We start from the raw sequence: 24,088 nt of genomic DNA on the forward strand, positions 1-24,088 counted from the left end.
CTGCATACCTAAACGTAACGTGACGTTTGAGAGGCGCAGATTTTTCACATGTGTACAGAAACCGGGTGAGACTATTGATCAGTATGTGACTGAACTGAGAAACCGAAGCAAAACATGTGAATTTGGGGGACTGACAGACTCGCTGATAAAAGACAGACTGGTGTGTGGTATTCCAGATAATAGTCTAAGGGAAAGACTGCTAAGAGAGCAAGATCTAGACCTGGGAAAAGCCATAGCACTGTGTAGGGCTACAGAGACTGTGAGGTCGCAGGCAAAGGAGCTGTTCAGTGACAGTAGCTGCAACGTGGATGCAGTGAGTAAGAACGGACACAAACCGTTTAACAAAAAGAGCGCCAATGTGAAAAAAGAGGCGTGGCCAGCGAACAAAAATGAAAGGGGCAATCGAATGTCATGTAGTCGATGCGGTACACAGCATACACCAAAAAAGTGTCCAGCATATGGTAAAACATGCAATAGTTGCAACAAAAACAACCATTATGCCCGTTGCTGTAAGAACCAAGCGCAACAAAGTAAAGTCCATACAGTAGATGAAAGCGAGATAGAGGAATTCTATGTAGATGTTGTGTCTGAAAACAAAAAAGAAAAAAGAGACTGGATGTTGACACTAAAAGTGAATGACATACATATTCCATTTAAATTGGATACTGGAGCACAAGTTCATGTGATATCAGAGACTGATTTTAAGAAAATTAGACCCAGACCAAAGATACATGGAATAAAAGTGAAAGTGACAGGATACTCAGGTACTGATATACCAGTGAAAGGAAAATGCATTGTCAAATTAACACACAAGGACAGAGGGCACACGTTAGCATTGATCGTGGTGCCAAAGGATGTGCAGGCCATACTAAGTTTAAAAGCCTGTGAGAGACTGAACCTGGTAAAGAGAGTCCTCGTTGTGGAAAGCGAAGGAGAGACAGTCTATGATGAACTCATGAAAGAGTACAAAGACCAATTTCAGGGTCTAGGCTGCATTCCAGGAGAACACACGATCAGAGTAGATAAAAGTATGCCAACGGTCATACATCCATGCAGAAAAGTTCCGTTTGCTCTTCAAAAGCAACTGAAGGCAGAGTTGGACAGGATGGAAAGCCTGAACGTGATTCAGAAGATAGATGAGCCAACTGAGTGGGTGAGTTCCCTCGTCGTAGTGGACAAAAAGAATGGAAAGCTCAGAATTTGCCTGGATCCAAGAGATCTAAACAGAGCAATAAAGAGAGAGCACTTCAAGCTTCCGACACGTGAGGAAATCATGTCACAGTTTGCAAATGCAAAGTATTTCAGCAAGTTAGATGCATCATCAGGATTTTGGCAGATAAAACTGGACAAAGCAAGTTCAAAACTGTGCACGTTCAACAGTCCATTTGGCAGATACAGATTCCTAAGGTTACCATTTGGCATTGCCTCAGCTCCTGAAGTGTATCACAAAACTATCCATATGATCTATGAGCACCTGGAGGGAGTTGATACATCAATGGATGACATCATAGTATGGGGAACCACGAGAACTGAGCATGACGAGAGACTGAAAAAAGTGCTGGAAGCAACAAGGAAAACAAACCTGAAGCTGAATAGAGAGAAATGCCAGCTCGGGGTGACAGAACTGACATTCGTGGGAGATATCCTTAGCAGTGAGGGCATCAGACCAGATCCCAGAAAGGTGTCCGCCATTGAGAATATGCCAAAGCCACAATGCAAAAAGGACGTGCAGAGGTTTAATGGAATGATCAACTACATGGGTACATTCATATCCAACCTCTCAGAAAAGATGGCGCCACTGAGAAGACTAACTGAAAAGAACATAGAATGGGAATGGAATCATGAGCATGAGAAGTCATGGAGCGATCTAAAGAAACTGCTCACAGAGGAACCAGTTCTGAGGTTTTATGACCCAGCGAGACCCATCAAGATATCATCAGATGCGTCACAGAGTGGGCTCGGTGCCGTTCTTCTGCAAAAATATGACTACTGGCAACCTATTGCATATGCATCGCGCTCAATGACAGACGCGGAGACGCGATATGCTCAAATAGAAAAGGAGCTGCTCAGCATCACATACGCCTGTGAAAGATTTCACCAGTTTGTGGCAGGACAAGCAATCAGTGTAGAGACTGACCATAAGCCCTTGATTGCATTGTTCCAGAAGCCACTAAATAGCTGTCCGCTTAGAATACAAAGAATGATGATCAGGCTGCAACGCTATACACTGAATGTTGCGTACACACCGGGTAAGCTGATGTATACAGCAGACACGTTGTCCAGAGCTGTTGACCCAAGTGAGCCCACAAACACCAAAATGGATGAAAAAGTGAACGCCTACATGGACATGATCACAAATGCACTGCCCATAGCAGATGCAAAAATGGAGCTCATAAAGACTGAGACAAACAAAGATGAAACAATGAGACGACTGAGGAAAAGCATCTTGGATGGATGGCCCAACATGAAGCAAGACTGTACACCTGACATGGCAGAGCACTGGAACTGCAGGGCGGAACTATCAGTGGTCGAAGACATCATCTACAAAGGAAGTAAAATAGTTGTCCCAAAGAGTCTGAGAAGAGAAATGCTAAAAAGGACCCATGGAGGACATCTGGGAATCGAAAAGTGTAAGAAAAGAGCACGAGAGGTGATGTACTGGCCACGAATCAACCAAGATGTGACAAATGAGGTGTCAAACTGCACAATATGCCTGAAATATCGAGCAAGCAATCCGGTAGAACCACTAAAGCCACACCCAGCGCCAGACAGACCTTACCAGAAGGTAGGCGCTGACCTATTCGTATGTCAAGGGAAGGACTATCTTGTAGTCACAGACTATTACTCCCTGTATCCAGAGGTTTGTAGACTGTACACCACCACTGCAGATGCTGTGATAACATGTATGAAAGCCATATTCTCCAGGCATGGCGTGGCAAGCGAGGTCTTCACAGACAACGGACCCCAGTTTTACAATGCAAGTTTCCGACACTTTGCCAAAGAGTGGGACTTTGTCCACACAACGTCAAGTCCTCACTTTCCACAATCCAATGGACTAGTGGAAAAATCGGTCCAGACAGTGAAAAGACTGATGTACAATGCAAAAGACAGTGGAACTGACTTCTACCAAAGCATGCTTGTATACTGCACAATGCCGCTCGAGTGTGGTATGTCACCAGCCCAACTCCTTATGGGACGTCGGCTAAGGTCAAACCTACCCATCCCGGAGAACCTCCTGAAAACAAAAGAGGGGGAGAAAGTGAGGAAGTTCAAAGAACAACAGAAAGAAAAGCAAAAGTACTACTATGACAGAGGAACACAAAACCTACCTGAACTCCACACTGGTGACCAAGTAAGGTTCAAAGACAAAACAAACATATGGACTCAGAAGGGAACTGTCCTGAGTGAAGTTCAACCAAGATCATACACCATTCAGACAGATGAGGGTGCTGTTCTGCGAAGAAATCGTCGAGATCTTCTCATGGGACCAGCCACAGCAAGTCAAAAGACTGATACTGTTGAACAACCTGATCACACAGCAGGTCAAAAGACTGATACTGTTGAACAACCTGGTCACACAGCTGAGAAATCATCATCTGAGGCAACAACTCAGATTCAAGGACAATCAATCAGAAAATCCTCAAGACACGTGAAGCCTCCTGAGAGACTCATTGAGCAAATTTAAGGACTCTTGTTATAGAAGGAAGTAATGTTATCTTATTCTTTCTTCAAGTTCTAGTGTATTTACATATTTCATGTGAACACACAAAGCAAGGTTAAAAAACCTTGATCATGATAATGATAATGTAAGTTCATTAAGTGTTACAGTTAAAATGCAGGTTAATACAAAGAAAACATGTTGTTAGTTAAAAGTAAAATACTTTTGTTTTAAGAAAGGGAGATGTAATGATATCAGCAAATAGTGATGGTGTTTGCCTGTTTGATTATGATGCCTTACCAGGATATTTGCCTGTTTGATTACTTATGACTGACCAACAGAGGGCATGTGAGAGACAAGCAGTTTAGTTTTAGTTTCATTTGAGATGGATCACTAACATGGTGTCTCCTGTAATGCTGGTAACAGAGTTGAACAAACTTTAGATTAAAAGACATTGGCCTAGAAATTGAGTGCCCTTAGCGCCGATTTTGCGGCGCTAGAGGGCCTAGCGCTGCATTTGGTGCCGGCGCCGAAATTGCCTGGGGCCCTTACGCCGCGGTAGACCGGTAGCGCTGCGCCGGCACCGATGACATCATCGGTGTGCGCAGCGTCCCGGTTGCCATGCCGACGGGCCCCAGCGCCAAAATTCAGTTGCGGCCGCCTCGCCCGTGACAGCCGCAACTAAGACTCTGGCAACAGAGTCTTACGAGTCTTTGCGCCGGCGCATTAAAGGCCCCGCGGCGGCCGGCCGCTTTTCCGCCGGCTGCCTGGCCGCAGCTCCCTCCCCGGACTTCCCCCCCCCCCCCGGAACAGAAGCAAGCCCGGCACTTGTCCAAGTTGCCGGGCTCATTTTTTAAAAGATTTTCGCGGGCCGCGATCGGGTGCAGGCAGCTCCTCCTTAAGGGAAAGAGGAGGCCTGCACTTCCCGAGCCTGCCGCACCGCATTGGGTGCCGCAGCGCCGGAATTGCGGCGCGAAACGGCAGTTAGTGCCGATTTACCGCCGCAAAGACCCTTCAGTAGCGCCGGCAGCCGTTTGGGCGCGGCCCTGCTGAATTTTTGGCGCGCGCAGGGGGACTTAGCGCCGGCACTAACTTCCGGCGCTAAAGCCCTGGCTAAGCCAAAACTCAATTTCTAGGCCAATCTCTTTCATAAATGAGTCGTCATTGAACCCACAATACAAATCGATACAGGGTATATCAGATTGTTACAGTGAGGGGTGTGGGGTATATCTGAGTGTTACAGTGAGGGGTGTGAGGTATATCAGAGTGTTAAAGTGAGAGGTGTGGGCTATATCGGAGTGTTGCATTGAGGGGTGTGCTGTATATCAAATTGTTACAGTGAGGGGTGTGGGGTATATCAGAGTGTTACATTCAGGGGTGTGGTATATATCAGAGTGTTACAGTGAGGGGTGTGGTGTATATCAGATTGTTACAGTGAGGGGTGTGGGGTATATCAGAGTGTTACAGTGAGGTGTGTGGGGTATATCAGATTGTTGCAGTGAGGGGTGTGATGTATATCAGAGAGTGTTACAGTGAGGGGTGTTGTGAGGTATATCAGAGTGTTACAGAGAGGGGTGTGGGGTATATCGGAGCGTTACATTGAGGGGTGTGGTGTATATCAGTGTGTTACAGTGAGGGGTGTGGGGTATATCAGAGTGTTACATTGAGGGGTGTGGTGTATATCAGAGTGTTACAGTGAGGGGTATGGGGTATATCAGATTGTTACATTGAGGTGTGTGGGGTATATCAGTGTTACAGTGAGGGCTGTGGTGTATATCAGAGTGTTACAGTGAGGGGTATGGGGTATATCGGAGTGTTACATTGAGGGGTGTGGGGTATATCAGTGTTACAGTGAGGGCTGTGCGGTATATCAGAGTGTTACAGTGAGGGATGTGGGGTATACCAGAGTGTTACATTGAGGGGTGCAGTGTATATCAGAGTGTTACTGTGAGGGGTGTGGTGTATATCAGCTTGTTACAGTGAGGTGTGTGGGATATATCAGAGTGTTACAGTGAGGGGTGTGGTGTATATCAGAGTGTTACAGGGAGGGGTGTGATGTATATCAGAGTGTTACAGTGAGGGTTGTGGGGTATTTCTGAATGTTACAGTGAGGGGTGTGGGGTATATCAGAGTGTTACAGTGAGGGGTGTGGTGTATGTCAGAGTGGTACAGTGAGGGGTTTGGGGTATATCAGAGTGTTACAGTGAGAGGTGTGTGGTATATCGGAGTGTTACATTGAGGGGCGTGGTGTATATCAGACTGTTAGAGTGAGGGGTGTGGGCTATATCGGTGTGTTACATTGAGGGGCGTGGTGTATATCAGATTGTTGCAATGAGGGGTGTGGGGTATATCAGTGTGTTACAGTGAGGGGTGTGGGGTATATCAGAGTGTTACATTGAGGGGTGTGGTATATATCAGAGAGTTACAGTGAGGGGTGTGGTCCATATCAGATTGTTACAGTGAGGGTTGTGCGGTATATCAGTCTGTTACAGTGAGGGGTGTGGGGTATATCAGAGTGTTACAGTGAGGGGTGTGGTGTATATCAGAGAGTGTTACAGTGAGGGGTGTGGGATATATCAGAGAGTTACAGTGAGAGGTGTGGAGTATTTCGGAATGTTACGGTGAGAGGTGTGGGGTATAACAGATTGTTACAGTGAGGGGTGTGGGGTATATCAGAGTGTTACAGTGAGGGGTGTGGGGTATATCAAGGTGTTACAGTGAGGGGTGTGGGGTATATCAAGGTGTTACAGTGAGGGGTGTGGGGTATATCGGAGTGTTACAGTGAGGGGTGTGGAGTATTACAGATTGTTACAGTGAGAGGTGTGGGGTATATCAGATTGTTGCAGTGAGGAGTGTGGGTTGTAACATAATGTTACAGTGAGAGGTGTGGGGTATAACGGAGTGTTACATTGAGGGGTGTGGGGTATTACCGATTGTTACAGTGAGAAGTGTGGTGTATATCAGATTGTTGCAGTGAGGGGTGTGGGGTAATCGAAGTGTTACCGTGAGGGATGTGAGGTATTACAGATTGTTACAGTGAGGGGTGTGGGGTTTATCGGAGTCTTACATTGAGGGGTGTGGGGTATATCAGATTGTTGCAGTGAGAGGTGTGCGGTATATCGGAGTGTTACATTGAGGGGCGTGGTGTATATCAGATTGTTGCAATGAGGGGTGTGGCATATATCTGAGAGTTACAGTGAGGGGTGTGGTCCATATCAGATTGTTACAGTGAGGGTTGTGCGGTATATCATTGTGTTACAGTGAGGGGTGTGGGGTATATCAGAGTGTTACAGTGAGGGGTGTGGTGTATATTACATTGTTACAGTGAGGGGTGTGGTGTATGTCATAGAGTGTTACATTGAGGAGTGTGGGGTTTATCGGAGTGTTACTGTGAGAGGTGTGGGGTATTTTGGAGTGTTACTCTGAGGGATGTGGGGTATATCAGCGTGTTACAGTGAGGGGTGTGGGATATATCAGAGTGTTACAGTGAGGGGTGTGGTGTATATCAGAGTGTTACAGGGAGGGGTGTGATGTATATCAGAGTGTTACAGTGAGGGTTGTGGGGTATTTCTGAATGTTACAGTGAGGGGTGTGGGGTATATCAGAGTGTTACAGTGAGGGGTGTGGTGTATGTCAGAGTGGTACAGTGAGGGGTTTGGGGTATATCAGAGTGTTACAGTGAGAGGTGTGCGGTATATCGGAGTGTTACATTGAGGGGGGTGGTGTATATCAGACTGTTAGAGTGAGGGGTGTGGGCTATATCGGTGTGTTACATTGAGGGGCGTGGTGTATATCAGATTGTTGCAATGAGGGGTGTGGGGTATATCAGTGTGTTACAGTGAGGGGTGTGGGGTATATCAGAGTGTTACATTGAGGGGTGTGGTATATATCAGAGAGTTACAGTGAGGGGTGTGGTCCATATCAGATTGTCACAGTGAGGGTTGTGCGGTATATCAGTCTGTTACAGTGAGGGGTGTGGGGTATATCAGAGTGTTACAGTGAGGGGTGTGGTGTATATCACATTGTTACAGTGAGGGGTGTGGTGTATATCAGAGAGTGTTACAGTGAGGGGTGTGGGATATATCAGAGAGTTACAGTGAGAGGTGTGGAGTATTTCGGAATGTTACGGTGAGAGGTGTGGGGTATAACAGATTGTTACAGTGAGGGGTGTGGGGTATATCGGAGTGTTACAGTGAGGGGTGTGGGGTATATCAAGGTGTTACAGTGAGGGGTGTGGGGTATATCAAGGTGTTACAGTGAGGGGTGTGGGGTATATCGGAGTGTTACAGTGAGGGGTGTGGGGTATTACAGATTGTTACAGTGAGAGGTGTGGGGTATATCAGATTGTTGCAGTGAGGAGTGTGGGTTATAACATAATGTTACAGTGAGAGGTGTGGGGTATAACGGAGTGTTACATTGAGAGGTGTGGGGTATTACCGATTGTTACAGTGAGAAGTGTGGTGTATATCAGATTGTTGCAGTGAGGGGTGTGGGGTAATCGGAGTGTTACCGTGAGGGATGTGAGGTATTACAGATTGTTACAGTGAGGGGTGTGGGGTTTATCGGAGTCTTACATTGAGGGGTGTGGGGTATATCAGATTGTTGCAGTGAGAGGTGTGCGGTATATCGGAGTGTTACATTGAGGGGCGTGGTGTATATCAGATTGTTGCAATGAGGGGTGTGGTATATATCTGAGAGTTACAGTGAGGGGTGTGGTCCATATCAGATTGTTACAGTGAGGGTTGTGCGGTATATCATTGTGTTACAGTGAGGGGTGTGGGGTATATCAGAGTGTTACAGTGAGGGGTGTGGTGTATATTACATTGTTACAGTGAGGGGTGTGGTGTATATCATAGAGTGTTACATTGAGGAGTGTGGGGTTTATCGGAGTGTTACTGTGAGAGGTGTGGGGTATTTTGGAGTGTTACTCTGAGGGATGTGGGGTATATCAGCGTGTTACAGTGAGGGGTGTGGTGTACATCAGAGTGTTAAAGTGAGGGGTATTGGGTATATCAGAGTGTTACAGTGAAAGGTGTGGGGTATATCAAAGTGTTACAGTGAGGTGTGTGGGGTATATCAGATTGTTACAGTGAGGGGTGTGGCTATATCGGAGTGTTACAGTGAGAGGTGTGGGGTATATTGGAGTGTTAATGTGAGTGGTGTGGGGTATAACAGATTGTTACAGTGAGGGGTGTGGGGTATATCAGATTGTTACAGCGAGATTTGTGCGGTGTTTCAGAATGTCACAGTGAGGGGTGTGGTGTATATCAGAGTGTTACAGTGAGAGGTGTGGTGTATATCGGTGTGTTACAGTGAGATGTGTGAGGTATAACAGATTGTTACAATGAGAGGTGTGGGGTATATCAGAGTGTTACAGTGAGGGGCATTGGGTATATCGGAATGTTACAGTGAGAGGTGTGGGGTATATCGGAGTGTTACAGTGAGGGGTGTGGGGTATAACAGATTGTTACAGTGAGGGGTGTGGGGTACATCAGAGTGTTACAGGGAGGGGTGTGAGAAATATCTGAGTGTTACTGTGAGGGGTGTGGGCTATTACAGATTGTTACAGTGAGAGGTGTGGGGTATATCAGATTGTTGCAGTGAGAGGTGTGGGGTATAACAGATTGTTACAGTGAGGGGTGTGGGGTATATCTGAGTGTTACAGTGAGGGGTGTGGGGTATATCAGGGTGTTACAGTGAGGGGTGTGGGGTATATCGGAGTGTTACAGTGAGGGGTGTGGGGTATTACAGATTGTTACAGTGAGAGGTGTGGGGTATATCAGATTGTTGCAGTGAGGGGTGTGGGTTATAACATAATGTTACAGTGAGAGGTGTGGGGTATATTGGAGTGTTACAGTGAGGGGTGTGTGGTATTACAGATTGTTACAGTGAGAGGTGTGGGGTATATCAGATTGTTGCAGTGAGGGGTGTGGGTTATAACATAATTTTACAGTGAGAGGTGTAGGGTATATCAAAGTGTTACACTGAGGGGTGTGGGGTATATCGGAGTGTTACAGTGAGGGGTGTGGGATATATCAGAGAGTTACAGTGAGAGGTGTGGAGTATTTCGGAATGTTACGGTGAGAGGTGTGGGGTATAACAGATTGTTACAGTGAGGGGTGTGGGGTATATCGGAGTGTTACAGTGAGGGGTGTGAGGTATATCAAGGTGTTACAGTGAGGGGTGTGGGGTATAGCGGAGTGTTACAGTGAGGGGTGTGGGGTATTACAGATTGTTACAGTGAGAGGTGTGGGGTATATCGGAGTGTTACAGTGAGGGGTGTGGGGTATTACAGATTGTTACAGTGAGAGGTGTGGGGTATATCAGATTGTTGCAATGAGGAGTGTGGGTTATAACATAATGTTACAGTGAGAGGTGTGGGGTATATCGGAGTGTTACATTGAGGGGTGTGGGGTATTACCGATTGTTACAGTGAGAAGTGTGGTGTATATCAGATTGTTGCAGTGAGGGGTGTGGGGTAATCGGAGTGTTACCGTGAGGGATGTGAGGTATTACAGATTGTTACAGTGAGGGGTGTGGGGTTTATCGGAATCTTACATTGAGGGGTGTGGGGTATATCAGATTGTTGCAGTGAGGGGTGTGCGGTATATCGGAGTGTTACCGTGAGGGATGTGAGGTATTACAGATTGTTACAGTGAGGGGTGTGGGGTTTATCGGAGTCTTACATTGAGGGGTGTGGGATATATCAGATTGTTGCAGTGAGGGGTGTGGGTTATAACATAGTGTTACAGTGAGAAGTGTGGGGTATATCGGAGTGTTACTGTGAGGGATGTGGGGTATATCAGAGTGTTACAGTGAGGGGCGCTGCCAGATGGGAACCAATGTCAGTCAGTGAGGACAACGATACTGTGGAAAAGATCTTTGATCCATGCTGGAGGTTCAAGATTGATCAATGTAATATATTATCACATGGTTTTGTCACATGGTTTAGTATGAGCATGCTCAGTTCGCTCTGGCCTAGTGAAGTGAGCACATGGACTAGCATCTCATCCTGTCTCTGTCCTTCATTTGTTCTACCCATATAGAATGGCCCAGTAATTCCTGTCACAACGCGTGAGTACGGACGGGGTACTCACGCGTGTGCCCAGAGGAATTGCCGGTTTTCAGCATGCACAGCGCATGCGCTGAAAACTGGCATTTCCTGTCCTCTGACCCAAGGGGTTAAGAGGCAGAACGCGTGCGACTTGTGATGCAGCACGTGCGCAGTGAAATTCCTTTTTTTCTCCAGAGTTGCCCGAGTGTAAAGGCCTCCGGTTTTTACGCGTGGAAAAACCAGACGTAAGTATTTAGTTTTTCAGGTAAGTGGGCTTTTAGTACAATGTAGAAATTTTTTTTCCACAGGTTTGTTATTTTTAAAGAATTTACAGGATGGTAAGTTTAGTTTTAGAGCCTATTTTTTAAAAATTTATTTTTTTCAAAAAATTGATCAATTGTTTAAAACATTTTTTAAAACTTATTTATAGTTAATATAATCAGTGGGATGTTTTTTTTAATTTTATTTAAAGTTAAAGTAGTGTTTTGGCAGCCCATACTTTTCATGAGTTTGAGAGCTCTTACTGTCAAACTCATGAATGAGTTTCCCCTCCCTTGATTGGCTGCACAGTGCTCACCTGATCCCAGCCAGCACATCGCACTAACTACGCCGTTGGATCAGGTTAGCACAGCGCGCCGACAGCTGAACCGGGCCAGTGACAGGAAATGCGAGCAGGCCCGGGCTTCAGATGTCGGCGCAGGGTGAGTGCACATCGGGGGCATGCACGCGCGGCAAGCCCCCGATCCTAATTTCAGGGCCATTACATTTTTGGCGACGAGGATGGGATCCCAAAGCCATTTTTAGGGATCATGGAAGGACACAGTGCTCAACCTTAGAGTGGACAAGTTTAAGGTGAATTTGTGACACCTAAACTGAATTTCTGTGATGTTTTACTGTTAATGCTGATGCAGAATTGCCTGTGCTTTGCCTTCGTGTGTATGTATACACAGCTACAGCGGCGCTGATTCTCACAGGTACACAGGTAGCGGCTGAGTCACTGTTTAACAGGATAGGGACAATCATGGCCGCACCTATGGGATTCATCGGAAGCCTCGGCCTGTATGACCGAGCTCGCGAACCATTCCGTTCTTACATTGAGCGGATGGAGATGTTTTTTAGGGCCAATAGCATTATTGAGACCGAAGGTGCCGGTGAGAATGTTCAAGCTCAAAATAAAATAATTTGTGAATGTAAAAAAGCAATTTTTCTAACGGAGATCAGGCCAGATGTCTACGGAATGTTGACAAGCCTACTCGCGCCAGGGAAAGCGAAGGACGCGTCATTTGAAGACATTGTCGAGAAACTCGAGGACTATTTCAACCCAAAGCCATTAGAAATATCAGAGAGCTAGAAGATTAGTACCAGAAACCAAAAACAAAGTGAAACCATCAGTGAGGACATTGTAGCTCTTAAGAACCTGTCTTTTCATTGTAACTTCGACACATTGTTGGATCGTGCGTTGAGATAGTTTGTGTGTGGACTGGTGGATGAGCGCACACAGTCCCAGTTACTGAACACTCCGAGCCTAACGTTTGACACAGCATGCAACATCGCCCTCTCTATGGAGATGGCATCTAAGAATGCTCGGGAGCTCCGTCCAACTCAAGTGACCAGTGCAGCTGATGTCTACAGTCACAAAGTCACCGCCAAACCTAAAGCTGTGAGACCGAGTCCAAAGCATATCGGTGAGAGCAGTTCAGTGAATTGTTATCGCTGCAATGGAAATCACTCACCACAGTCCTGCCATTACAGAAATGCGACGTGTTTTCACTGCCAGAAGCAAGGCCATATTCCAACAGCTTGCAGAGCTAGATCGAAAGGAGGAAGTAAGAACCATTCTAGTGGCAATGCAAAGCAGCAACAACAAAAGGAAGGAGTTCACAATATTGAAGTGAACACGCCTGATGTTAAAGAACTCGGCATCTACAGTATCTATGTCACTAGCGGCAATGCTAACAGTCGTAAGAAAGACTTCTGTACAAAACCTTTGATCAACCTTTGATATGTGTATCGACACGGTGGCGGACTGCTCTACCTTGAGTAAGGACACATATGAGAGTAAGTTTAATCAAATACCACTTACAAAGAGTACCATAAAGTTAAAAACCTACTCTGGAGAAATCCTAGAGGCATGTGGACAAATGGAATGTACAGTTCAACACAATGGCCGGTCAGTAAAGCTACCTATTATTGTAGCGAGCTACAACAAGCAGTTGACGATGAGCAGTACCCATTACCTACATCGCAAGAGTTGTATGCAGCACTCTCTGGGTCAAAGGTTTTCTCCAAGCTTGACCTGTCGCACGCTTACACTCAGCTGAATGTTGCCGAAGAGACTCAACAGTACCTCACCATCAACACACACAGGGACTGTACTCATACACCAAGCTGCCGTATGCTGTAAAGTCCTCCCCCAAAATCTTCCAGGCTATGATGGATAAGATTTTACAAGGAGTTCCAAATTGCTTATGCAAACAAGACAATGTGCTGATCGCAACAAGCAGCGAGGAAGAAAGTCTAGAAGTGTTAGATTTAGTGCTTCAAAGGTTGAATTCACACAATGTCAAATTGAAAAGGAGCAAATGTGCTTTTGTGCAGCCCGAGGTTGTGTACCTTGGTCTGAAAGTTGATAAAAATGGCTCGCAACCAGTGAAGGAAAAGGTTGATGCTGTCATCAATGCTCCAAAGTCACAGAACGTGTCTGAGTTAAGATCTTTTCTTGGGATGGTCCAGTACTGCGCACGTTTCTTCGGGGAGACCGGGCGTGAGAGATCGTGAGTCCAATTTCTCCCCCAGAGTCTCTTAATTCTTCCTTACATTTCCCTGGGGATCCCTGGCTGTAACGGATGCAGCCAGTGCCTGTTGGGAAATTACGGGCATGCGGTCTGTGCTTTAGTATTGGACTTTTCAAGGGATAGAAAATGCATTTTCCAATTTGTATTGGTGGTGTGGGGCCTGGCAAAGTTTATCCTTTATAACAGCAACTATGGCACCAAGTGAAATGGCTTTCCACCAATGCTACTGTTGTAGTATAAATCCCCCCGCCCCCCGACAAAGGACATATCGGCCTTGGAGGGGGTGCAGCACAGATTCAGCAGAATAATACTGGGGTTAAAAGCGTTAAATTATGTTGCATAAACTGGGCTTGTATTCCCTCGAGTCCAGAAGATTAAGGGGTGATCTAATTGAGGTGTTTAAGATGATTAAAGGAGTTGATAGGGTAGAGAGAGAGAAACTGTTTCCTCTGGTGGGGGGAGTCCAGAACAAGGGGGGCATAACCTTAAAATTAGAGCCAGGCCGTTCAGGGGTGATGTCAGGAAGCACTTCTTCACACAAAGGGTTGTGGAGATCTGGAACTCTCTCCCCCAAAAAGCTGTTGAAAATTTCAAAACTGAGATTGATAGATTTTTGTTCGACAATGGCATGTTCCCTCCCTGAACCTTTCCGCCTCTCCACCTCTCCCTCCTCCTTTAAGACGCTCCTTAAAACCTACCTCTTTGACCAAGCTTTTGGTCACCTGTCCTGATATCTCCTTTTGTGGCTCGGTGTCAAATTGTGATAGATAACCCTTCTGTGAAGCCCCTTGGGACATTTGGCTACATTAAAGGCGCTATATAAATGCAAGTTAGAATCATAGAATCGTAGAATGGTCACTGCACAGAAGGAGGCAATTCGGCCCGTCGAGCCCGCGCTCTCTGCAAGAGCACCTCAGCTAGTCCCACTAGTCCGCCCTTTCCCCGTAGCCCTGCAAATTTATTTTTTTCCTTCCGGTACTTATTCAACTTCCTTTTGAAAGCCGTGATTGAATCTACCTCCACCACCCTCTCAGGCAATGCATTCCAGATCATAACCACTCGCTGCGTAAAAAAGGTTTCCCTCATGTCGCCTTTGGTTCTTCTGCCAATCATATCTTGATTGTTGTGTTTGTAGTTTTCCTTTTAAGTCAAGCTTTACACGTCACTTCCTCACATCTTCCCAGCATATATTTTGCACTGCTTGCCTGACCTGGCTTGCCTTAAGGAGGAGGGAATCCTATTTGCTTTTGTACAGTCACTTGCTGAACGCAATTCAAATACCGCTGAGCAGCTTCCGAGAGTTGAGGAATATCGACTATTCATTTTGAAATTGGTTTGGTTTCCAGAATTCCCATGTATCCAACATGGCCGTTGGTGAATAAACATTCCGCGATTGCCTCCCTAAATCCAACCTGCTGGCGAGGCTGTAATTGTAAGTTTTAGAGAAAGCTGTGAAAGGCAAAACACCACAATTTAATTAAAGAAGTCAGCGACACAGAAATCTTTATAAAAAATTGAACATTTATTGTCACCGCGCAGCCCAGCACTTGAACTATAAAATCATGATATATTTTAATGTGCTCATCCTATCTCAGTCTCTAGTTTCTAGTGTGTCTGTCAAATTATTTCTTTCTGCTTTGTGGAGTTTACGCTAAGGCTGTCAAAATGGTCATGTCCCTCTGAGTCTGTAACCTATCCAGCAAATCCAATTATTATGTTCTATTCCATTTATTTTACAGCACTGGAACTGAGTGTTCACTTTACTGAGTGGCTTGATATCAGACGAGGGCGCATCCTGTCTCCGCCATTACTCTAGGTAGATGTCGACTGGCTGTTGCAGTTAGATTCTAATCGCACAGCACAGGAGGAGGCCATTCGGCCCATCGTGCCTGTGCCGGCTCTTTGAAAGAGCTCTCCAATTAGTCCCACTCTCACCCCGCTCATTTCCCAATATCCCTGCAAATTTGACACCTTCAAGAATTTATCCAATTCCCTTTTGAAAGTTACTATTGAATCTGCTTCCACCACCCTTTCAGGCGGTGAATTCCAGACCATAGCAACTCGCTGTGTAAAAAAAAAAATCTCCTCATCTCCTTCCTCTGGTTCTTTTGTCCAATCACCTTAAATCTGTGTCCTCTGATTATCGACCCTCCTGCCAGTGGAAACAGTTTCTCCTTATTTACTCCGTCATAACCCCTCATGATTTTGAACGCCTCTATTAAATCTCCCCTTAACCTTCTCTGCTCTAAAGGAGAACAACCCCAGCTTCTCCAGTCTCTCCATATCACTGAAGTTCCTGATCCCTGATACCATGCTGGTAGATCTCCTCTGCACCCTCTTCCCAAGGCCCTGACATCCTAGATGGGGAGAGTATAAGGTAAAGTCACACGGTGCGGTGTGCTTGAAGAGTTAAGCCTCAAATATAACCACCCTGACAAGAATGGGAAGGGATTTAAAACCGCGGCAGTCTACAACTCACCGGGTCTGTGCTAACCTCACACCATGCGTCAGTTTAGCGGGGGCATTTTGGCTAGCCAGCGAGAACCTCATTGAGATTCAAAAGTCAGGATCTGATTTAACGTCAGTCAGACCGCGATGCTATTCATTTAATTTATTCGTTCACGGAATGTGGGCGTCGCTGGCCAGGCCCAGCATTTATTGCCCATCCCCTAGTTGCCCTGGAGGACGTGGTGGTGAGCCGCCTTCTTGAACCGCAGCAGTCCGTGTGCTGAAGGTTCTTGAACCGCAGCAGTCCCTGTGCTGAAGGTTCTTGAACCGCAGCAGTCCGTGTGCTGAAGGTTCTTGAACCACAGAAATCTGTGTGCTGAAGGTTCTTGAACCGCAGCAGTCCCTGTGCTGAAGGTTCTTGAACCACAGCAGACCCTGTGCTGAAGGTTCTTGAACCGCAGCAGTCCCTGTGCTGAAGGTTCTTGAACCGCAGCAGTCCCTGTGCTGAAGGTTCTTGAACTGCAGCAGTCCCTGTGCTGAAGGTACTTGAACCACAGCAGACCCTGTGCTGAAGGTTCTTGAACCGCAGCAGTCCCTGTGCTGAAGGTTCTTGAACCGCAGCAGTCCCTGTGCTGAAGGTTCTTGAACTGCAGCAGTCCCTGTGCTGAAGGTACTTGAACCGCAGCAGTCCGTGTGCTGAAGGTTCTTGAACTGCAGCAGTCCCTGTGCTGAAGGTTCTTGAACTGCAGCAGTCCCTGTGCTGAAGGTACTTGAACCGCAGCAGTCCGTGTGCTGAAGGTACTCCCACAGCGCTGATTTTGTCGTAGCGGTTTGGTACAACTGAGTGTGTTGCCGGGCCATTTCAGAGGGCAGATTAAGACTGGAGGTCTGGAGTCACCTATAGGCCAGACCAGGTAAGGACGGCAGATTTCCTTCCCTAAACGACATTAGTGAATCAGATGGGTTTTTACAACAATCCGGTAGTTTCATGGTCACCATTACTGATACTAGCTTTTCATTCCAGATTTATTTAGTTAACGGGGGATGGTGGCGTAGTGGTAATGTCATTGGGCTAGTAATCCAGAGGCCAGCGATACCAGTTCAACTCCCACCACGGCAGCTGGGGAATTTAAATTCAGTTAATTAAATAAATCTGGAATAATTACTAGTATCAGTAATGGTAACCATGAAACTATTGGTTAAAAACCCATCTGGTTCACTGATGTCCTTTAGGGAAGGAAATCTGCCGTCCTTACCCAGTCTGGCCTATATGTGACTCCAGACCCACAGCAATGTGGTTGACTCTTAACTGCCCTCTGAAATGGCCCAGCAAGCCACTCAGTTGTAACAAACCACTACGAAACAAAATAATAAGAAAGAAACTGGATGAACCCCTCAGTACAGACATGGCAATGGCACACCCAGCCCAGTCAACCCTGCAAAGTCCTCCTCACCAATATCTGGGGAATTGTGCCAAAATTGGGAGAGCTGCCCCACAGACTAGTCAAGCAACAGCCTGACATAGTCATACGTTTCAGCCAATGTCTCAAACTCTTCCATCCCTGGGTATGTCCTGTCCCACCGGCAGGACAGACCAACCAGGGGTGGCGGCACAGTGGTATACAGTCGGGAAGAAGTGGCCTTGGGAGACCTCAACATTGACTCCGGATCCCATGAGGTCTCATGGCTTCAGGTTAAGCATGGCCAAGAAAACCACCTACCGCCCTCCCTCAGTTGATGAATCAATAGCCCAACAATTTGAAGAACACTTGGAAGAAGCACTGAGAGTAGCAAAGGCACAGAATGTACTCTGGTTGGGGGACTTCAATGTCCATCACCAAGAGCGGCTCGGTAGCACCACTACTGACCGAGCTGGCAGAGTTCTGAAGGACATAACTGCCAGTCTGGGCCTGCGACAGGTGGTGAGAGAACCAACACGAGGGAAAAACCTACTTGACCTCGTCCTCATCAATCTACCTGTCGCAGATGCATCTGCCCATGACAGCATTGGCAGCAGTGACTACCGCACAGTCCTTGTGGAGACGAAGTCCCGTCTTCACACTGAGGACACCCTCCATCGTGTTGTGTGGCATTACCACCATGCTAAATGGGATAGATTCAGAACAGATCTAGCAGCTCAAAAGTGGGCATCCATGAGGTGCTGTGCGGCAGCAGCAGAATTGTATTCTACCACAATCTATAACCTCATGTCCCGGCATCGCCCTCACTCTACCATTGCCAAGGAGCCGAACCCTGGTTCAAAAGGAGTGTAGAAGAGCATGCCAGGCGTACCTAAAAATGGGAAGCTGCAACACAGGACTACATGCATGCTAAAAAGTGGAAGCAGCATGGTATATGTGGTGTATGTAACCTGTTCCACCTTAAGAGAACTTAAGCCTGTTCCACCTTAAGAGATGTACTACTTTCTCTGGCTGCTGTATACGTAGTACCGGTGGTGACCACCGGTATATAAGCACTGTGTAGTAAGATTGTATTTCATATAGTCCTGACCTCCAACCAGTAAAGACCTGTTGAACTTTAATCTTGTAGTCTGTGTGTTATTAATTACAACTAGAACACACAGACTGTACAGTGGCGACGAGGATAGGATTCTTACCCTGCGGCAGTTATATCCACGGCGGCTTCGTCCACAGAACGGACGTTGAAGAGAGGTTTCCACCCTCATCACCCTGCTGGAAGACACGTCGCGCGGCAGACATCGAGAAACCAGAGTGCAGAAGACATCCTGAACTCGAAGCCTCCATCAGCGGCTGTCAGCTATCTTCTTTCTACCTCGGTAGTGGGTAAGCCGGGCAGCGACGCGACCAGAAAATCGGCCGCGTTGGCTGTACAGACGGGGAGGGAAGACGGAGGAATAAGGGCGGTGAGATCGATCGCGACCGGAGATAAGGGCCAGGCCGCATTCGGGCCGAAAGGCACAGCGCGGGGACATCGATCGCGGCTGGTGATAAGGGCCGGGCCGCATTCGGGCAAAAAAGGCACAGCGTCTGGGGACAACTGAAGGCGCGAGAGCCGCGGTGAAGCGGAGACAGCGTCGGGGGAAGGGTGAAGACCGCCAAGCACGGGAAAACCACCATTTTGTAGGCGGAGGACGAAGACAAGAGCGCGGAAGCCGCCATCTTGGATAAAAATAAAAATAAATTAAATTGCAACGATGCCTAAACATGGGAAAATTAATACCTTTGCTAGCGACATCGAAGATTGGGCTATGTATGTAGAACGCATACAAAATTATTGTAAAGCAAATAAAATCCCAGATGCAGAGAAAGCACGAACATTATTAAACTTAATGGGTGCGAAGACATACGGGCAATTAAAACACCTTTTATCACCAGATGAACCGGCGGATAAGACGTTTGGGGAGATTGTTACTGTCCTGAAAAATCACCAAAACCCCACGCCGCTGATGCTAGCGGAACGATTTAAATTTTACAGCAGAAGGCAGCTGAAGGATGAAAGCAATGCTGAATATTTAATGGAATTGCGTAAGCTAGCAAAGTACTGTCAATTCGGAACGAGATTGACAGAGGCGCTACGAGATAAATTTGTGTGTGGTTTATTAAAAGAAGATACACAAAAGCGATTACTCGAGGAGAATGAGCTGACGCTTGAGAAAGCGGTCACTATGGCAGCAGCACACGAAGCCGCAGCGAGAGGCACGGCAGTAATGCAGCTACGGTCACCGGAACTCAGTACAAATAAATTGGGTTTGAGTTCTGTCAAATGTTATCGTTGTGGAAAGACAACGCACGATCAGAACCAGTGTTGGTTTAAAAACCAAGAATGCAGAACGTGTGGCAGGCTTGGCCACATAGCTAAAATATGCCGGTCAGGAAAGAAGACCAGCAACAAAAAGTCACCACAAGGAAAATACATAAAGGTACACAAGGTGACAAAGAACAGTTCGACCGAACAGAAGTCAGATTCAGACGTTAGCAGTAATGAACTGGGTAGCTTAAGAGTACACAACGTTGGTAAGGATGCATATCTCCAGACAATTTGGGTCACCCTTCAGATAGCAGGAGTCCAAGTAAAGATGGAATTGGACACTGGATCGGCATTGACGGTCATGAATAAGAAAGATTACAAAAGGTTATTCCAACATATTCCCCTATGGGATACGGAGATTATATTGAAAACATACACGGGGCAAAGAGTGTACCCCGTCAGAAAGATAGAGGTAAAAGTGGTCCACAAGGGCGAAGAAAGCCAAGTAATGGACTTATATGTGCTACCTGAAGGAGGTCCACCACTACTGGGACGGCAGTGGATTAGGAGAATGAATATGGACTGGCACTCCTTGAAGGCACTAACGGTAGATTCCGGGGAAACAGATGTCAAACCTAAATGATTGTCCAGAATATTGGATGATGCTAAAGAGGTGTTCCAGCAGGGATTGGGAACACTGAGAGGAATTACGGCAAACATCAAGATTGATGAACATGCACAACCAAAATTTTTTTAAGCCAGACCGGTACCCTATGCAATACGACCTACTGTAGAAGCGGAACTGGAAGCGCTAGAACGTTCAGGTGTACTGTCTAAGGTAGATTGGAGTGAGTGGGCTACGCCCATTGTTCCAGTTATGAAACGTCCTTCGAGCAACAAGCCAGGAGAACAAGGGAAGGTTCGCATCTGTGGAGATTTCAAAATCACCGTTAATCCGATGCTTCACACGGTGCAGTATCCGCTTCCGCGGATTGAGGATATTTTTGCTTCGTTGTCTGGCGGGAAACACTTCACCAAGATAGACCTGGCGCAGGCGTACTTGCAGATGGAGGTTGAAGAAGAGTCACGCCAATACCTCACGATCAACATGCATCGAGGTTTGTACCGGTACAATAGGCTGGTTTTTGGAGTGGCATCGGCTCCAGCAATTTGGCAGAGGGCCATGGAGCAGGTATTACAGGGAATTCCAGGCACACAATGTTACCTGGACGATATTCTGATTACAGGTGATGGTGATGAAGAACACCTCGCAAACTTGGAACTGGTGCTCAACAGACTGAAAGAGTATGGACTTAGAGTTAATCGGCAGAAATGTGAGGTCTTCCAGAAGCGGATCTCGTACTGTGGTCATGTCATTGACCGGGAGGGGCTTCATAAGTCTCCTGACAAGATAGAGGCAGTTGTAAAGGCTCCCGCTCCGGATAATGTCTCTCAGTTGAGGTCGTTTCTAGGATTGATTAACTATTACCATAAATTTCTACCAAATCTATCCACGGTACTGCACCCGCTAAACGCTCTTTTACAGAAGGGGGTACCATGGGAATGGAGCGAAAACTGTAAGAAGGCATTTCGCAAAAGCAAAGAATTGATCACCTCAGAGGAAGTGTTGGCTCACTTCAACCCGACACTGCCTATTCGGTTGGCTTGTGATGCTTCTCCATATGGTATTGGGGCAGTACTCTCACACAAGTTGCCAAATGGCACGGAAAGGCCAGTCGCGTTTGCATCCAGATCATTGACCTCCGCTGAGTGCAACTATGCGCAGATCGATAGGGAGGCTCTCAGCCTTGTATGGGGAGTGAAGAAGTTTAATCATTACCTGCAGGGCCAAAAATTCACACTTCTGACAGACCATCAGCCGTTGGTATCCATTTTTAACCCTAAGAAAGGTGTTTCAGTGATGACAGCACAGCATCTCCAGAGATGGTCCCTTTTCCTAGGGGCACATCAATACCAAATAGAATTCAAAGGTACGAAGCAGCATGGCAATGCTGATGGGCTGTCGCGCCTGCCACTACCTGAAGAAGAAGAAACGATGAAAGTTGACCCTGTTGAGTTATTTCATTCGACCATCATCGAGTGTTTACCAGTCACCAACGCAAGTATTGAAAGAGAAACCAGGAATGACCCGACACTGTCCAGAATCTACGAGGTGACAGTGAAAGGATGGCCAACACGTGGTGATCCTCTGTTACCGGCATTCTCGGCAAGGCGAGACCAGCTGTCCGTCTGCCATGGTACTTTGATGTACGGGGCAAGAGTGATTATTCCTCCCAAGTTAAGGGAAAGAGTTCTAAAAGAACTGCATGAAGGTCATCTGGGGGGAGTTAAGATGAAAAGTCTTGCTAGGGCTTATGTATGGTGGCCGGGTATTGACCAACAGATAGAGTAGTTGACGAAAAGCTGCGCTGGGTGCCAAAAAGTGCAAAATGCACCTCCGATCGCAACACTACACCCATGGGAATGGCCTTCAGCCCCATGGCAACGCGTACATATTGACTTTGCTGGTCCATTCATGGACTCCATGTTCCTAATTGCAGTGGACGCACATTCCAAATGGCCAGAAGTGATCAAGATGAATATCACTACTTCAGAAAAGACAATTGCGGTGTTAAGAACAATATTCGCAAGGAACGGATTGCCAGAACAGATCTGTTCGGACAACGGACCACAGTTCGTGTCGGAAGAATTCCAAAAATTCTTAAAGAAGAATGGGGTGAAACATTATACCTCTGCCCCATATCATCCGGCGACAAACGGGTTGGCCGAGAGATTTGTCCAAACATTCAAAAAGGCAATAAAGGCCATGAACGATGACCAGATTCCGCTACAGCACAAGGTGGACAATTTCCTAATGGCGTATCGAAACGCCGCTCATGCAGTGACTAACCAAAGTCCTGCCATGATGTTTTATAACAGGAGGTTGCGGTCCAGGTTGGACTTGTTAAAACCAAATGTGCGGAGGGAAGTGGAAAACAAACAGTTCCGGCATATTAATAACAAGTCCACTCGAAGTTTCGAAGTAGGACAACCAGTGTTGGCAAGGGGCTATGGAAACGAAAAATGGCAGTCCGGAACAATTCGGGCCAGACAAGGACCTCTGATGTACACAGTAGATATTGGTAACAATGTGATAAGGCGTCATGCGGATCAACTGGTAGAATCAAGAGCAAGGGTCGAACCCGTGGTTGCGACAGAGACAACTGTGGAAGACGTTAATGAACCTGAAGCATCTACCTCGGCAGGGACTGTACCTGATGATGACGTCCAATACATAGGAAACCAACAAGAAGAGTCACCTCAGCAACAAGAATCAGAGACCACTGAAAGGCGTTATCCAAACCGAATCAGAAGGCCTCCTGAGAGACTGAACCTTTGAACTGTTTATACCTGAAGTTATAGATGTATATATGTTATGATGTTATGTTAAATGGGGATATGACTATTAAGCTAAAAAGGGAGGATTGTGGTGTATGTAACCTGTTCCACCTTAAGAGAACTTAAGCCTGTTCCACCTTAAGAGATGTACTACTTTCTCTGGCTGCTGTATACGTAGTACCGGTGGTGACCACCGGTATATAAGCACTGTGTAGTAAGATTGTATTTCATATGGTCCTGACCTCCAACCAGTAAAGACCTGTTGAACTTTAATCTTGTAGTCTGTGTATTATTAATTACAACTAGAACACACAGACTTTACAGTATAGACAGGGTTAAGCGATCCCACAATCAACGGATCAGATCAAAGTCCTGCCACATCCAATCGTGAATGGTGGTGGACAACTAACGGGAGGAGGAGGCGGATCCATGAATATCCCCATCCTCAATGATGGTGGAGCCCAGCACGTGAGTGCATAAGACAAGGCTGAAGCATTTGCAACCACCTTCAGCCAGAAGTGCCAAGTGGATGATCCATAACGGCCTACTCCAGAGATCCCCACCATCACAGAATCCAGTCTCCAGCCAATTCGATTCACTCCATGTGATATCAAGAAACGGCTGAGCGCACTGGATACAGCAAAGGCTATTGGCCCCGACAACATCCCGGCTATCGTGCTGAAGACTTGTGCTCCAGAACTAGCCACGCCTCTAGCCAAGCTGTTCCAGTATGGCTACAACACTGGCATCTATCCGACAGTGTGGAAAACTGCCCAGGTATGTCCTGTCCACAAAAAGCAGGACAAATCCAACCCGGCGAATTACTGCCCCAACAGTCTATTCTCAATCATCAGCAAAGTGATGGAAGGTGTCATCAACAGTGCTATCAAGTGGCACTTATTCACCAATAACCTGCTCACCGATGCTCAGTTTGGGTTCTGCCAAGACCACTCGGCTCCCGACCTCATTACAGCCTTGGTCCAAACATGGACAATGGAGCTGAAT

The sequence above is a fragment of the Somniosus microcephalus genome, chromosome 15 (genome assembly GCF_052327205.1).
Source record: "Somniosus microcephalus isolate GS21.2 chromosome 15, FLI_Smic_1.0, whole genome shotgun sequence".
Lineage (NCBI taxonomy): Eukaryota > Metazoa > Chordata > Chondrichthyes > Squaliformes > Somniosidae > Somniosus > Somniosus microcephalus.